The sequence below is a fragment of the Pogona vitticeps genome, chromosome 4 (assembly GCF_051106095.1).
Source record: "Pogona vitticeps strain Pit_001003342236 chromosome 4, PviZW2.1, whole genome shotgun sequence".
Lineage (NCBI taxonomy): Eukaryota > Metazoa > Chordata > Lepidosauria > Squamata > Agamidae > Pogona > Pogona vitticeps.
In genome coordinates, this window is record NC_135786.1 from 52,462,681 (window position 1) to 52,475,413 (window position 12,733).

Genomic DNA, 12,733 nt, shown 5'->3' on the forward strand with positions numbered 1-12,733 from the left:
ACCACAGTCTGATGGTTTGTTAGGTTCTCTCTGTCTAAGTCACCGGCCATGGGTGATTTAAGTCAAGCTGAAATGAGCCCCCACAACATACTTCAGTAAGAAGACACAGGGAATTTACTTGTGCTGTTTCTATTCACTTGCCTAGGCAAAGTGGTTACAACCCCAGCTAGAATGAGACACTCGCCAATTTCAACAGATTGCTCCTTACAAAGTTAAGGAAAGAGCTGTGCTTTCCATACAGCAGTATGCTACAAAACAATCTAGTCATTTCAGACACCTCTAATCCCACACCTTAGAAACTAGAGTCTCAGTTGCTCCTGATGCAAGCAGCCCCTTTCTAAGAGCCCTGGGTTTCAGAACTTGACCAACCCAGAAAGCCACTGCTACGGCCCATCAAAATATCTTCAGAAAACAAATCATAAAGAATTAACGTAATGTCATGCAAGAGTAGTTCTTTCTGTACAAAATCAACATAAGGATTTGTATTGATTAAAGTATAAATATGTTCCAACTGGAATTATGCATGAATACTGCGGAATCATAAAAATCTGAACAATGAGCTTATTAGAGGTTATAGCACAAGGAAGTGGGTAAACTAAGAAAGCAAACTGTGTTCTACTGAAAAAAAATCTGAGGGATTTGCAAGACACTGACTTAGGTTTTCAACTCCCAAATATTAATAATGGCAACTATTTTATTTATTTATTTATTTATTTGATTTGATTTATATCCCGCCCATCTGTTATATTCTAACACTCTAACTACAAAATTAAAGCTTGGTGTTACCAAGCACAGATTCCAAAGACTAGATACAGTTTTAACAGCAAGAATAAATATCTAAGCATAAAAATCTCAAGAGTTGCTATTTTAATATTATTGTGATGTGGGCAAATGACTGTTTTTGTTATGTTCACGTTTATCCTTTTTTCTGGAAAAAAAATGGTGTGGTATAGAAATTTAATAAGTAAATAAATAAGTAAATAAATAAATAAGTAAATAAATCAAGCAAGCAAGCTTTAATTCTCAGTTTATGCCTTTTGCACTGTGTTCCGATTAGTGAACGTTGTGGTTCTAGTGGGGGGGGAAAGGCATTAAAAACAAAGCAGACCAAACTTTGAAGTGTTCGAAAAGAAGCAAAGCAAATCTGAAGTCTGTCCACTCCAAAACTGTATTTTCCTCATCACATGCACTCAGAGTATTTCTGGGGGGAAATGTGGTCCTGTGGATGAAAACAGTATCTACTACCTCTCCTGTTATGCACTTCCATCCCCATCTGTGGTGCTGCCAGAAACACCTCCTCTGTCTTCCCCAGTACTATACACCTGCACTCTAAACACCTTACCCTCTTCATGGGTATAAGTATCTTGTTTATAAAAGCTATTCTAAGATGCCCTACACAAAGCAGAATTTTCAATACTTTGTCCGATAGCTGGGGTTACCACTTGCTTCTACTGTATTGCACAAACTCTTTCTACTCTGGGTTCTTCAAAAAGGATTGCTTAAAGCAGTGGAATCTTGTGAACAACTCAAGCAGTAGACGATGGTTATGCACAGTACAATCAAAAACTGATATAGACAGTTTGTGTTCCCCAGATTTGGAATGTAAGTTAACACCACTTGGCTTTAATATTACATATTAACAGGTTTGAACTAAATACATATCTTTAACAAATGGCCACGTACCCTAAATCTCAGGGATATTATGGGTTATAAGTGTAAGCAGGCAAAATAGATAAAGAGTATTACACACAAGATTCAAGCTTGTGTGTATTACTTGATTATAAACATGTCTACCAGAACCATCTCATTGACTCCTTAAGCAATACAACATATATGTACATGGAAGAACCAGATATGAGGTTTATATTTGGAGCTCCACCAAAAGAGATTTCTGTTGTCAGCTTCAAAACAATGGCTTTCAGCAGCCAACTAAATTTGCAGTCTGGCATACAGCAGAGCACTCAGATTATTACTTTGCCAAATCTTATTCAATCCGAGCTAAAAACACAGTCATCATGCATGACAAATCGGCTTCAAAAGTACTTGTGCAAATCAGCCCTTTATTATTTCAGTATTGCCTGAAAATATGCAAGTAATTCATCCATACTCTTTTTGCTGCCTTTCTTTCTCTTTCTTTCTTTCTTACTTACTTGTCTGGATGAAGCTGTGGGGGGAGAGAGAACAATTTTAAGCCCCTGGATCTTCCTTTTTGATTTTTAAAAGAGAATGGTCAGTTTCTAACTGCCACTGAAAAGATAAATTCCCTAAAACTCCTTTGTTCACTCCCGGGCATGTGTGAGTCATTACACAAACAGTTTCCGTTTGAAAAGATCAAGTACTGCCAAATAAATTCAGAAGCATGTTAGCTCCTATCCTGCCCTCAAGGAACACACCATATACATGCTCTGTTCCCCTAACACTATATATGTGCATGAACTAGTATTTCTATGTAAAAGTGTTGTGCATATTCCCCAGTGCTCCCTCTGCAATACACGTTACCAGTGCAGGGCAATGTTGATACAGTCACGTTGGGTTTTCTTCTGGATCCCAACAGCATGAATTCACACTGCCATACAGACTTGAGGGACGTTTCTAAAATACCATCTATGCAAAAACAAAATTTAAATCACAGCACACAGACTTTGCTGCTACACAAAAGCAGGCCAGACAACAATTTCATTCTTTGTAAATATACAAACTTTTTCCCTTTTACAAAGGTACAGGGATCCTTTTTGCTGAAATTCCACAAAAACTGAGATAAAGTTAAACTTTTCACACAAAACCACACAGAGGAAGGTTATCTCTTAAGCTTGGTTGTTCAACCGCTTCAGTACACCAGATTCCACTTAAACACTCACATACATGATGCAGCTTTGTCAATGAAATGAAAAGCTTATCAGTTGCATAAAAATGGGACATAACTATTCTTCCCTGAACCACCAAGCGTTTAAAAGTCTGTTTTTACCAATGTATACAATTTTAAAGTGTTTCTCTTACAAAGACTACATGCAGTTTAAATATAACTTGAATTTAGATTGATAGAATCGGCAACAGGAATTTGTTAAAGACTGGCTAAAATGATTTAATACTTTCTCATTTACTATTTTGAAGTTTTACAACTATGGAAAAAGAGTTTCAGGGCACTGGGGGATGGGGTGGTGGTGAAAGGATCAAATTCTGTCTCCTTGCAAAAACATGAAGGCTGCAGAACATGTGCAGGCTAGCAGATGAAATACTAATATTGCCAGAAACAACTCAGCAGAACAAGGTAGAATACCGAATTTGTAAGTCGGAGTCGCAATGCTAAGACCTTGTCTAGGCAACTCGACTGACTTGATAAAATACTTAACACTTCATCTTCACTGTCTGTCCTTCTGTAGAGACATCCACTGTTCCAAGACCGTGTCTTTATAGAACACAAGACTGCAGGTATGCCCAATGAATTCCTGCACCATGGATCCCTCAGATTGCCTTGTCCACACTAATATGCAAGTATACATTTACATATTTTAATTTCTACCTTCCCCACTTCTGCTATTTAACCTTTTCCACAGATATGGTAGTAGGAAAATGTATACTTAAAGGATAGAAATTCAGTTATCCTATGAAAACATCAGTTCAGATCCACACACATTACAACACACAATGCAAGATGTAGTTCTATAAGCAGGCTATTTACTGCTTTCCCCATTGCATTTCTTCGAAATCCCTTCCACATAAGTAGATTTTTAAAAATAAAAGCTTTTCTAAATGTGAAAACTGCTGACACTACACAACTGTGTAAGGGTGGAATAACAAAATCAGAAGTGAACACAGTGTTTCTAACTTTAGAGCAAGACGAATATTTCAAAAGCCTTTTCTTGACTATCATGAGAAAAAGTCTGAAGCTAGTTGGAGGCTGCTTCCCAGCAAAACTAAGAGCCAGTAGTGATGCATAAAAGAAATACCTAAGTGTGCATACTTGAAGCAGTGCCAGCAAACCAAATGGAGGTAAGTATATGATGTCTAATTCTTTGTCACTGGCACCCAGTCCAAAGGTATGTTTAAAATTACATCCTCTATACATCAGTAACAATGCACCTAATATTTGAACATTATTTTAAAGTTTGGCTTTCTACTCTTTCCACACTTTTCTCAAGGACCTATTCCAGCACAAAACTTTCTGTCATCACTCCTTATCAACAATTCTAAAGGTGTGCTATATGGCAGTTATTCCACGTGTAAAGAGGAAACCATTTAGCCCTGGAGGCAAGCAAATTAGTCAGCTTCTAAAGGTTGCATCCTGTTCTGCACAAGAACATAACAATGCCAAGTGGGAAATAATTAAATCAACGCAGATATCATTAGGATTTGTTTTGAAGCTGTTGTCTTCAAATTGTATTAAAGATCTTTTATCGACAAATCTTAAAACAACTGGGATAAAACAATATATATTTTGGAGACAGAAAAGTGTTCCTCTATAAGGAACTAATACAAAACTCTACTTCTACTCTGAAAGGCCAAGTGTGCACAGGCAAAGTTTTATTATAATGGCAGACAACAAATTTCTTCTTCTTTGCTCTCAATGCTAAGTACAAATGTACAATAAACGGCCTTCTTAAAAAATAAGTTGTCTCCTTAAAGCACATATGAGCGGCATTGTATATTAACCCACCCACCCCCAATCTTTGGGGAAGAAATGTCTCCACTAATAACACACCTGCTATCCTGACAAGAGGACTTTGCCTTGGTTCTTTACTTCTGTATCTTGAAAAAAAAAAACTTTTTATTGTGGCCAACGGGTTTCACTAAATCCTATGGCAAGAAACAACACAATTCTATCAGGAAAGTGATCCATCATTTTCTCCATCAAAGTTTTTGAAAAATACAGATTAAGTCATCATTCTTCCCAGTTTTTACATAGAGATTATGACTTTATAAACGCTATCCTATCTTTATCTACCTCGAAGTAAGCCCCATGAGGTGTAGTAAGATTTATTCCTCAGTAAGTATGCACAGGTTTACACTGAGAAACACTTTACAGGCAATACATGAAAACAGATTTTGCTCCTCCAATCTTCCCCCCATCCCCGTGCAACAGAAATTAAAACTTCAGGCATCACATCCCCCTTTCCCACTCCAAACCAACAGCGACACACACACACACACAAACATTATCAAGCCTCAAAAGCATCCCCTCTGCCATGAGAAAAGAAAAGCTCCTAGGCTTCTTTGGGCAGAAACTTCACAACTGACTGCACATAGTTCCCAGCTTGGTTATTAGAAAAGAAAAAGAGAAAGCGCCTGAAGTGTTTATTTTATTTGCTCTTTGTTTTATAGATCCCCCCTTTAAAAAAAAAAAAACCGTCTTCCCACAGAGGGGCTCTGAATTAGGGACCCATCAGATTTATTATAGGAACCTGATCTTTTATCTTCTTTAATTAAGTAAAAAAAAAAAAAAACCAGAATATAGTATATTAGAACTAGATGAATCTATCATACCCTTGATGGGGGGGTGGGTTTGGCAGGCTGCCTCAAATCATTTTCTCACTCATGACATCCTTCAGTCCTAGACACAAATAACTTATTTAGCCCTAAATTTTAATATCTGAACATAAAATGTGCTGAGCAACTTCATGATCTAGAAAGTTTTCAGCCTGCCTATTTACTCAGATATCCTAACAATTTGATGCAAGAGAAATGTGAAAGGGAATCACGGTGCATGTATTACTGTACACTCTGCAAGGTTTTTCCGTAACACCATTGCCCAATGGCTTTGAAACAAAACTATCCCCTTCTTTTTGCAGCCCTTGGTAGACAAGAATTTGAGAATGGATAGAAAAATTATTTGTTCAGGTTTTTAATAATATTTTTTCCATGCAAAAGTACCTACAAATAAATAGTGCTTTCTTGAAGAAACATTTTCCCTTTCCATCACCTTTGTAGTGGTAAAGTATAATTATTAGCCTTAACTTTAACTAAATACATATTCTGCTCACTTAATGGTCTCCTGTTAATGCACAGGCATACATTTTTAAATTTTTTAAGATGCAGTTAAAACTTTCAAGAACCTCCTGTAGAACCAATTCTGAATACAGGAACTGTAGGAGCTGATCAGTCTATCCCACCACCAACACACATATCCATTCCTAAAATGGAAATTAAAGGGGGGGAATGTCTGGAATCAGAACCGTCTAATCACTTTACCAATCTTCCCAACTTGGTTTGCACAATAAATAGTAGACTTGGTTCTTTTGTCTCTGTTTCAAGGTGTTTGAATTTTTGATTTGTTTTATTTTTTTCCAATTTCAGAGGGAAAGGGGTTGAAGTCCCAAATACAGACCATCATCCATTTGGAAATTCTAGCCTCAATTAAAGTTACAACTAACAAAAATGAAAGCTGCAATCCTTTACCCACTTACCTGAGAGTAAGCCCCACTGAATTCAATGAGACTTACTTCTGAGTAGACACGCATAGGATTGCACTATGAGAAAATTACTTGCATTATTTAATACTTCTAAAAGTAAAAGACAAAACTTATGGCCTAAATAAGTAACATATTCAATTTATACAAAATGGCTATTGGCCACACATGCTCTTTTTGCGTAAATGTTTTAATGTGCACCAACATACTTTTATAACATAATTACTATTTCTATTGTGGATTATACTCATTGTTTTGTATAAGGTAACATTTCTTATGGTACACACCCACTGCCTTTCTAACATTAAAGTGAACATTTAACCCAATTCTAAATGCTGGAATTTACTGTGGTATCTGGCTGCCTTATATACTATTTTGTCTCCAAAAGACTAGAACAGCAGACTGAGCACTTGACTGAATTCAGCAATGAACCTTGGAATAGGATTTGTAGCAAAATTCCTTAGGGCTAAATTAGGAAAAAAACAAACCTCACTATGACTTTCTCAAATGTATTCCACTTAATATCCGCCTCAGAAGATTTTTAGATCTTAAGTATTCTCAGGTGAATTATTATTCTTGCTCTCCTCCATTTAAAATGTTCAACTTGAAGAGAGAATCAATTAAATGGTGTAATTACAAAAAAACACCAAATTCAGAGAGAATTTTTTGTTTCAGACCACAACCTAAAAGAGTTGTGTGTCAATGTAAACAACTTTGATCAAATGAAAATTTCTCCCCTATGACATTTCAACCCTTCTCTGCCTTACCTGGTTCTTTCATAACTTTATACAAGGCTAACATAAGAATGTTTCTAGAAGAACTGAAAATTGTAGTTCACAATATTTGAGGGAATTTATCTCAAAAGTATTTGTCTTCTGGGCCGCAAGAGGAATTGACAGAAATGGATCAGAATCCTTTACACACCTCATGTTAATTACAAGCTTTAAAATATATTTTGCTTGGGCCGTCTCAATTGCCCAATGAAACTTGAGTAGTATGTTCTCTTTGTTGTAATGATTACGAGCTAAAACAATACCAGTCTATGATAAGCTTATCAAAATATCCAACCCCAAATAATCAAAGTAAAAAGGCAATTTCAGTTCAATTAGAATTTTTTTTAATGTTGTCAAGGAAAACTTACATAGCTCCTGAGAATATGTTGTTTTTCAGCACCATGAGTTTGACTATAATTCTCTTCCTTTTAACCATGTGCAGAATTCAAATTTTATAAATCTAAAAAGCCGTTGACTTTTGTACACATTTATAGGTTCCTTCTTTTTAAAGGGCACAGATGTCACATTATATTAATGAAAATATATATAACAGTTTCCCCTCTAATTTTAGCTCAAGTTTGCTGGTCCAAGAGATCTTGAAAATGTTTTAAATTTACAGCTGGTTTCAAGAAGCAAAGAGCGAGGAAACACCTATAAGAAGCTGAAAAGACACTGACTAGAAGAATGATCAGACCAAAATCATTCTTTGACAGCAATAAATATATTCTGTATATTTAAAATAATAAAAGATCAAGATCATTTAAATCATATCAAAATGCATCTACTATTATAATTATTAATAATTAGCATTAGCCCATCACTAATTACAATTTTGAAGATTTTTTTTTAAAGTTGGGTTATTTAGAAAAAGATTTTTTAAATTTATCAAGTAAGAACTAAGAAATAAACACTCAGAAGAACTGTGGGATTTATAAAAATATTTTTCTCCTATCTCAAAGTTCTGATACTATAAAGAATAGATCTGACTAGACAGCGGGTCTTTTTGCTAGACAAAAAACTTTCCCATTTACGGCCAACTTGTTTGCCAGGAAAAAGTTACTGTATTTCATAAAGTGGGAATGGCAAACAATTCAAAAAAAAAAAATCTGCTGTCCCAATTCGCATCCCCCCCCCGTGTGTACTCAAGAAGAGCATAAATGCCAATATCTTTTAAGTCCACCCGTCCTGTCAATCACAATAAATTGTAATTCACAGACACACTTACAGGTCTGATTGATCTGCAGAAACCCCAAAGCGGTTTTGCAACATCTATTCCCCTCCCCTCTCCGCATTCACGAAACAAGGGAGGGGGAAAAAATCCAAAATCACTACCCGTGCTGGTTCCGTCATTTTACCCCCACAGGCAAGAACCTCCTATCTCTTCTGCGTATCGCCCTCGCAGCAAAGCCCCCCCCCCGGAACAAAGAGGGAACCCAAGAGGCTTTCCAACAGGCCGGCGGGGCTCCGATCCCCAGCCCTCCTTCGGGCTCTACGTGGAGCCCCCCGGAAAGTTGCTCCCCCCCGGACCTCTCTTTGTCTCCAAGCGCTCCTTTTTCGGGGCACCCCCGAACTTTCGTGAGCCTCCTTTAGGAAAAGCCACAAAGAAATCAAACGGACGGCGGAAGGGAGGGGGGGAGTTTGTAGTCTTTTCCAAGCCCTCCATACATTTTTCACGTGCTCCCCACCCCCCCCCACCCCCGCGCCCCATCCCATCAGCAACATCCTCGAGGTTTCTTCTTCTGAAATTGAAAGGAGGGACGGAGGTGGAAAAATCAACAAAGCATGCCTCTCTCTCTCAGTCGCTTCCTCACACCTGTCTTCCCCCCCTTCACCTGGGGGGGGGCGACCAGATCGGTCAGTTTTAGCGACTTTTAAACTGCTTCCTGGGTGCAATTATTCAGATATATGCAATTTATTTATCTTTAAAGCAGAAGAGCACCTTTTTAAAAAAAACACACAATAATAACAGAAGAGGAAGGAACTACTACTAAGAGGTTTTCCCTCCGTGGATTAAAAACTCCGCCGGCAAATGAAACTTTAAAGGAGGGGTGGAAGGGAAGACTGTTGTTGCAAAAAACGATCCCACCAACCTGTTTTGATCTACAGCGCCGGGAATCGAGTCTCAACTTTTAACACCCCCTACTCGGAGCGAGCATGTGGCTGCCGCCGCCGCCGCCGCCTCCTCCTCCTCCTTCCTGCTTCTGCCGCGGCCGCCGCGTCCCGTGTCGTCCCCGGCGGAGCAGAAATGCCTCCAACTCCCAGGCAACCCGACGTCCCCCCAAAGTTAAACACCTCGGAGACAAAGAGAAAGACAGAGAGAGAAAGAAAGAAAGAAAGAAAGCGAGAGAGAGAAAGAGAGAGAGCACTAACGCAGTTGAGGCAGGATCATACTTTTCTCCTACTAAAGGCTTTGCCGCTTCCTTCTCTTATTGTGAGTGGGGGGGGGTGTCCGTTTCTTCTTCCTTCGCCCCCTTCTCGTGTTCCGTTTTCCTCAATGGAAGTCTCTCAAGGGCGGGGGGGGAGGAGGGTGGGAAGTCAATCTATATCCTGGGTCCCTCCTCTCTCTCTCTGTCCCATTCAGATGGGGAGATCAGCGTCTAATCACAGGGGTTGTGTCTGTACTGGAGATGTGACTTGAGAGCTGGGAAGGGAGGGGTGAGAGAGTTACTTCCAGTTCTACCATAATTCATCTAAAGCAGGTGCAGCGCGTTTTCAAGCTCCCGGGTCCTTGAATGGAAGAGGAAGGGGCTGGGGATGAGAAGAGGGGAATGGAAGCTTTTTTGAACCAAGAAGAGTCAAAGGAAACGAGGTCTCCCTTATAATCTCTCAAGCCACTTTGTGTCCTTTTCTTTTAATACCAACAGCATGGTTTATCCCCTCCCCCTTCACATCTTGCATAGAATGGAGCAGGGCTTATTTATTTATTTATTCAACTTATATGCTGCCCACTCTACCCAAAGGTCTCTGGGCAGCTCACAATTGAAAAACGATAAAACAATTAAAACACAATTAAAAGCAAAAAGAAAAACAACAACAACACTTGTGACCTATTCTACCTTGCAACTCTCCTTGTGCTGTTGTGCACTGTTATGAACAGCTGTTGTGTTAAACTAATACTTAGAAGTATAACTGATACTGAAGAGGCCTGCAAAACAGTTGAGCTTCCTCACTGCTGTTCAATGGGTACACACAAAAAGATGGGAAATCTTTGTACAAGAAATTAGCATTTATCACTAAGTGTGTAACACAGGCACAAGTGGCAGGGTTGAGGGATTCTCTTCTCCACCTGCACAATGTTAACATGTGTTTGGTACAATGGGATTTTTATAAATATGTCTCTTTTCACATATACACTTTGAACTCAATTATGGCATTTCTCACATCTGTTACAGCAGTGTAATATCTGTTTTATGACAAAAGTCCTTTTAACTTTAAAATTACTTTTCCCACTTTCTGTCCAGTATTAAAATGATTTACATAAGCACACGAGAGAGAGAACCTCAAACGTATCTTTAATGCTCTGCATGAAATACTTCAGACTTTTGATTCTAAGTGAAATACTGGGCTATATAACCAGTTTAAGGTATTCTGCACACTATGTCTGCACCTATTTATTTGGAAATAAATACTACCACAACTAGAAATGTGAAAACCCCACCCCAATAAACTCTTATTTCAGTTAATCTTACTTATGTCCTTTCCAGTTCCCTAAGACTACAGTCCTATAGACTTCCTTTGGAGAAAATTTCATTGAAGTCAGTGGGGTGTACTATTACTCAGCTGACACTTACAGGATTGCACTGTAAATGTTCTGTGAGCTGTTCCAAACTTTCTTTAGATGTGACAGAAACTGAACTTTCAATAAGACCTATATTACTGAAAGGTTAAAAACTATATTTTTTTAAATGGGGTTTTTGATGCAGTGTATTTTATTTTGCAAGATTGTAAATGCTAGCTAAATTTAGACTAAATAATCTGAATATAAGAAAATCACCTGTGCAATTAACAAATGACTTTCACAAATACATTGAGCTAAACGAAGATTTTCTATTTAAATCAATCTGGTCATTTTGCAAATATTGGAAGTGTACATTCTGTCACCCACACACCCACATATGATTTTCACTTCCTGAAAGGTTCCTGAGAAGGTTCCTGTCTTCTCAGTCCTGTAGTTTAATTCCTAAAAGAGCATCCCAGACCATAGGATGTAGAGTGTTCCCTTTGTGCATGAAAAGTGAAAGGTCATCCAATACCAGAGATCTCCTATAAAGCAGCAAGAAGGGTTGAAGATGAAGAGGATGAAAAGGATGTACCCCATGTGGGGGGGGGAAGGTAGATTGGGGAAAGATTTGGATCCATCACAGTCAAAAGTCAAATCCTTCTGCACAGTGTTAACAAATATGCCTCTACCAACATCTGCCCTACCAGCAGGGCCTCAACAGGGCTTTACATTTTGTAATTCATCCTCCACAGCTTCTCGTGTTCTGAAGGAATTGAATGAGTAGATGGTCAGGGTTGCTAGCTATAAGGAAAATCCCATGCTAGAATACTGTAAAGACATCCTCTTATTTGGCTTGGGGGGGGGGGGAGGCAACCTACTGTAAATCATGTTGGAATTAACATGTTTAAATTACTTTCAACATGTCACTTTTAGGGTAAGGTTAGTTTGAGAACTAACAAATATATGAAGTTCCTGATAGGACGTTTACTGAAGGGTAACCGGTAACCTTTTAAATATTTTAAGTGTATTTTTGAAATTAACATGTTAATAATGCATTAATTTCTAAATAAATAGCAATCTTAGCATGATCCTTCTTAAAACCAAGGTGCAACCAATAAGGAATTGCTTTTCAAAGTAGTATTTCAAGCTCTGAGGGGAAAATAAAAGTGCGAAAATTTACACAGTGTGACAAATATGCATGAATCCTGGCTGCAAGAGCAAAACTACAGTGCATAATACTCTCTTTAGTTGTACTGTACTCTTTTGGTCAGACTTACATTGTTGTTCAGAAAATACATAAACATTATATTAATGGAATTTAAATCAACTATTTGATCAGGCTTTTTTCTCACTGCAATTATTATTTATAAATCAATTAAATTATCATTTAAATTATGAATTTTAACCTATCCATCTTGATCTGAAACAAATCTACTCCAAATTTTGTTCTGCTAAATTCACTTTGGCTTCCACTCTTAAGGCCACAATCCTTTATATCTGCCTAGGAGTAAATTCTACTGAACACTTGCCTCCAAGCAAACAAGTGTTTTTCTGTATTTAAAGTGATTATCTTCCTAATAAATCAGAACTACTGGATAGCTCAGTGGTTTAGGCAAATGTGAATTCAATTCCCCAACTGTGCCTTCTTGGGGGGGGGGGGGCTCAACTTGATGATCCATAAAGTCCCTTCTAGCTCCACAGTTCTTCTTCTCTATTGTTGTTGTTGCTGTTGTTACTAATTTCAATGCCTTGATCATAATCCAAGTCCATTTAGAGAACACAGAATATTTTTAAAATATTACTTTTTATTTATTTTAAAGGTTTGTCACTTTTTT

The 12,733-nt window shown here is 37.9% G+C and overlaps 1 protein-coding gene across 3 annotated transcripts in view; it reads right to left on the reverse strand.

The window, feature by feature from the left end:
• Positions 1-9,810, reverse strand: part of FOXP4 (forkhead box P4) — a 170,857-nt gene extending 161,047 nt beyond the window's left edge. The window contains exon 1 of one of the 3 annotated variants that reach the window (XM_020796423.3): positions 9,569-9,810. The gene's annotated coding sequence lies outside the window, so the exon portion shown is untranslated. Of the gene's footprint in view, positions 1-9,267 lie in introns of all 3 variants that reach the window. The other 2 variants (XM_020796408.3, XM_020796432.3) reach the window with 2 other exon arrangements.
• Positions 9,811-12,733: the final 2,923 nt, after the last annotated feature.